Below are 5,947 nucleotides of genomic sequence, written 5' to 3' on the forward strand. Positions count from 1 at the left end.
AGAACAGAAAACCAAACACCGCATGTTCTCACTCATAGGTGTGAACTGAACAATGAGATCACTTGGACATGGGAAGGGGAACATCACATACTGGGGCCTATTTTGGGGAGGGGGGAGGGGGAGGGATGGCATTGGGAGTTGTAACTGATGTAAATGACGAGTTGATGGGTGCTGACGAGTTGATGGGTGCAGCACACCAACATGGCACATGTATACATATGTAACAAACCTGCACGTTGTTCACATGTACCCTAGAATTTAAAGTATAATAATAAAATAAAATAAAATAAATAAAATAAAAAATAATGAAAAAAAATTGGAAAAAAAAAACACACACAAAAAAACGCAGCAGCCCCCGTCAGAGACTTATCAATAAAACCCCTACCTCCTTGGGACAGAGCACCTGGGAAAAGGAGTGGTTGTGCAAGGGGCTTCAGCAGACTTAAACATCCCTACCAAGCAGCTCTGAAGAGAGCATCAGATCATTAGATCTTGCAGCACAGTGTTTGAGCTCTGATAAGGGACAGACTGCCTTCTCAAGTGGGTCCCTGACCCCCGTGTACCCTGACTAGGAGACACCTCCCAGTAGGGGCCGATAGACACCTCATACAGGACAGCTCTGGCTGGCATGTGGCAGGTGCCCCTCTGGGATGAAGCTTCCAGAGTATAAAAGAGGCAGCAATCTTTGCTGGTCTGCAGCCTCCACTGGTGACACGCAGGCAAACAGGATCAGAAGCGAACCTCCAGCAAACTCCAGCAGACCTGCAGCAGAGGGGCCTAACTGTAAGAAGGAAAACTAAAAAACAGAAAGGAATAGTATCAACATCAACAAAAAGGAAGTCTACTCAGAGACCCCATCCGAAGGTCACCAACTTCAAAGACCAGAGGTAGATAAATCCACAAATATGGGAAGAAACCAACACAAAAAGGATGAAAATTCCAAAAACCAGAATGCCTTTTCTCCTCCAAAGGATCACAACTCCTTACCAGCAAGGGAACAAAACTGGATTGAGAATGAGTTTGACGAATTGACAGAAGTAGGCTTCAGAAGGTGGGTAATAACAAACTCCTGCAAGCTAAAGGAGTATGTCCTAACCCATCACAAGGAAGCTAAGAACCCTGAAAAAAGGTTAGACGAATTGCTAACTAGAATAACCAGTTTAGAGAGGAACATAAATGACCTGATGGAGCAGAAAAACACAGCAGGAGAACTTCGTGAAGCATACACAAGTATCAATAGCCGAATTGATCAAGCGGAAGAAAGCGTATCAGAGATTGAAGATCAAATCAACGAAATAAAGCAAGAAAAGAAGATTAGAGAAAAAAGAGTGAAAAAAATGAACAAAGCCTCCAAGAAATATAAGACTATGTGAAAAGGCCAAATCTATGTTTGATTGGTGTACCTGAAAGGAACGGGGAAAATGGAACCATGTTGGAAAATGCTTTTTGGGATAATATCCAGGAGAACTTTCCCAACCTAGCAAGGCAGGCCAACATTCAAATTCAGGAAATACACAGAACACCACAAAGATACTCCTCGAGAAGAGCAACTCCAAGACACATAATTGTCAGATTCACCAAGGTTGAAATGAAGGAAAAAATGTTAAGGGCAGCTAGAGAGAAAGGTCAGGTTACCCACAAAGGGAAGCCCATCAGACTAAAAGTGGATCTCTCAGCAGAAACCCTATAAGCTAGAAGACAGTGGGGGCCAATATTCAACATTCTTAAAGAAAATAATTTTCAAGCTAGAATTTTATATCCAGCCAAACGAAGCTTCATAAGAGAAGGAGAAACAAAATCCTTTACAGACAAGGAAATGCTGAGAGATTTTGTCACCACCAGGCCTGCCCTACAAGAGCTCCTGAAGGAAGCACTAAACATGGAAAGGAACAACCAGTACCCGCCACTGCAAAAAAACAAACAAACAGAAAACAACTAATTGTAACGACCATCGACGCTATGAAGAAACTGCATAAACTAATGGGCAAAATAAACAGCTAGCATTATAATGGCAGGATCAAATTCACAGATAACAATATTGACCTTAACTGTAAATGGTTTTATGCCCCAATTAAAAGATACAGACTGGAAAATTGGATAAAGAGTCAAGACCCATCAGTGTGCTGTCTTCAGGAGACCTATCTCACATGCAAAGACACACATAGGATCCAAATAAAGGGATGGAGGAATATTTACCAAGAAAATGGAAAGCAAAAAAAAAGCAGGGGTTCAATCCTAGTCTCTGATAAAACAGACTTTAAACCAACAAAGATCAAAAGAGACAAAGAAGGCCATTACATAGTGGTAAAGGGATCAATGCAACAAGAAGAGCTAACTATCCTAAATACATATGCACCCAATACAGAAGCACCCAGATCCATAAAGCAAGTTCTCAGAGACCTACAAAGAGACTTAGACTCCCACACAATAATAGTGGGAGACTTTAACACTCCACAGTCTATATTAGACAGATCAACGAGACAGAAAATTAACAAGGATATCCAGGACTCGAACTCAGCTCTGGACCAAGCCGACCTAATAGACATCTACAGAACTCTCCATCCCAAATCAACAGAGTATACATTCTTCTCAGCATCACATTGCACTTATTCTAAAATTGACCACATAATTGGAAGTAAAACACTCCTCAGCAAATGCAAAAGAATGGAAATAACAAACAGTCTCTTAGACCACAGTGTAATCAAATTAGAACTCAGGATTAAGAAACTCATTCAAAACCTCACAACTACATGGAAACAGAACAACCTGCTCCTGAATGACTACTGGGTAAATAATGAAATGAAGGGAGAAACAAAGATGTTCTTTGAAACCAATAAGAACAAAGATACAACATACCAGAATCTCTGGGACACATTTAAAGCAGTGTGTGGAGGGAAATTTTTAGCACTAAATGCACATGAGAGAAAGCAGAAAAGATCAAAAATCAACACCCTAACATCACAATTAAAAGAAATAGAGAAACAAGAGCAAACAAATTCAAAAGCTAGCAGAAGACAGAAATAACTAAGATCAGAGCAGAACTGAAGGAGACACAGACAGGAAAACCCTTAAAAAAAATCAATGAATCCAGGAGCTGGTTTTTTGAAAAGATCAACAAAATTGATAGACCGCTAGCAAGACTAATAAAGAAGAAAAGAGAGAAGAATCAAATAGATGCAATAAAAAATGATAAAGGGGATATCACCACTGACCCCACAGAAATACAAACTACCATCAGAGAAGAGTATAAACACCTCTATGCAGATAAACTAGAAAATCTACAAGAAATGGATAAATTCCTGGAAACATACACCCTCCCAAGATTAAACCAGGAAGAAGTAGGATCGCTGAATAGACCAGTAACAAGTTCTGAAATTGAGGCAGCAATTAATAGCCTACCAACCAACAAAAGTCCAGGACCAGATGGATTCACAGCCAAATTCTACCAAAGGCGCAAAGAGGAACGGGTACCGTTCCTTCTGAAACTATTCCAAACAATAGAAAAAGAGGGAATCCTCCGTAACTCATTTTATGAGGCCAGCATCATCCTGATACCAAGGCCTGGCAGAGACACAACAAAACAAGAGATTTTCAGACCAATATCCCTGATGAACATTGATGCAAAAATCCTCAATAAAATAACTGGAAAAACAAATCCAGCAGCACATCAAAAACTTATCCAGCACAATCAAGTCGGCTTCATCCCTTGGATGCAAGTCTGGTTCAATGTATGCAAATCAATAAACGTAATCCATCACATAAACAGAACCAATGAAAAAAAACACATGATTATCTCAATGGATGCAGAAAAGGTCTTTGACAAAATTCAACAGTCCTTCATGCTAAAAACTCTCAATAAATTAGGTATTGATGGAACGTATCTCAAAATAATAAGAGCTATTTACGACAAACCCACAGCCAATACCATACTGAATGGGCAAAAACTGGAAGCATTCCCTTTGAAAACCAGCACAAGACAAGGATGCCCTCTGGCACCACTCCTATTCAACATAGTGTTGGAAGTTCTGGCCAGGGCAATCAGGCAGGAGAAAGAAATAAAGGCTATTCAAATAGGAAAAGAGGAAGTCAAATTATCTCTCTTTGCAGATGATATGATTGTATATTTAGAAAACCCCATTGTCTCAGCCCAAAATCTCCTTAAGCTGATAAGCAACTCCAGCAAAGTCTCAGGATATAAAGTGAATGTGTAAAAATCACAAGCATTCCTATACACCAATAACAAACAGAGAGCCAAATCATGAGTGAACTCCCATTCACAATTGCTACTAAGAGAATAAAATACCAAGGAATACAACTTACAAGGGATGTGAAGGACCTCATCAAGGAGAACTACAAACCACTGGTCAATGAAATAAGAGAGGACATAAACAAATGGAAAAACATTCTATGCTCATGAATAGGAAGAATCAATATTGTCAAAATGGCCATACTGCCCAAAGTGATTTGTAGATTTAATGCTATCCCAATTAAGCTACCATTGACTTTCTTTACAGAATTGGAAAAAACTACTTTAAATTTCATATGGAACCAAAAAAGAGCCCTCATAGCCAAGACAATCCTAAGAACAAAGCTGGAGACATCACACTACCTGACTTCAAACTATACTACAAGGTACAGTAACAAAAACAGTATGGTACTGGTACCAAAACAGATATATAGACCAAAGGAATAGAACAGAGGCCTCAGAAATAATGCCACATATCTACAACCATCTAATCTTTGAAAAACCTGACAAAATCAAGAAATAGGGAAAGGATTCCCTATTTAATAAATGGTGCTGGGAAAATTGGCTAGCCATATGCAGAAAGCTGAAACTGGATCCCTTCCTTACACCTTATACAACTCAAGATGGATTAAAGACTTAAACATAAGACCTAAAACCATAAAAACCCTAGAAGAAAGCCTAGGCAATACCATTCAGGACATTGGCATGGGCAAAGACTTCATGACTAAAACATCAAAAGCAATGGCAACAAAAGCCAAAATAGACAAATGGGATCTGATTAAACTAAAGAGCTTCTGCACAGCCATAGAAACTGTCATCAGAGTGAACAGGCAACCTACAGAATGGGAGAAAAATTTTGCAATCTATCCATCTGACAAAGGGCTAATATTCAGAACCTACAAAGAACTTAAACAGATTTACAAGAAAAAAACAAACAACCCCATCCAAAAGTGAGCGAAGGATATGATCAGGCACTTCTCAAAAGAAGACATTTATGCAGACAACAAACATATGAAAAAAAAAACTCATCATCACTGTTCATTAGAGAAATGCAAATCAAAACCACAATGAGACACCATGTCACGCCAGTTAGAATGGCAATCATTAAAAAGTCAAGAAACAACAGATGCTGGAGAGGATGTGGAGAAATAGGAATGCTTTTAAACTGTTGATGGGAGTGTAAATTAGTTCAACCACTGTGGAAGACAGTGTGGCGATTCCTCAAGGATCTAGAACTAGAAATATCATTTGACCCAGCCATCCCATTACTGGGTATATACCCAAAGGATTATTAAACATTCTACTATAAAGACAGATGCACACGTATGTTTATTGCAGCACTGTTCACAATAGCAAAGACTTGGAACTAACCCAAATGCCCATCAGTGATAGACTGGATAAAGAAAATGTGGCACATATACACCATGGAATACTATGCAGCCATAAAAATGGATGAGTTCATGTCCTTTCCAGGGACATGGATGACGCTGGAAACCATCATCCTCAGCAAACTAATGCAACGACAGAAAACCAAACACTGCATGTTCTCACTCATAAGTGGGAGTTGAACAATGAGAACACATGGACATGGGGAGGGGAACATCACACACCAGGGCAGGGCCTGTCAGAGGTGGGGGGCTAGGGGAGGGATAGCATTAGGAGAAATACCTAATGTAGATGACGGGTTGATGGGTGCAGCAA

Source organism: Theropithecus gelada, chromosome X (assembly GCF_003255815.1).
Source record: "Theropithecus gelada isolate Dixy chromosome X, Tgel_1.0, whole genome shotgun sequence".
In the NCBI taxonomy this organism is placed as follows: Eukaryota; Metazoa; Chordata; class Mammalia; order Primates; family Cercopithecidae; genus Theropithecus; species Theropithecus gelada.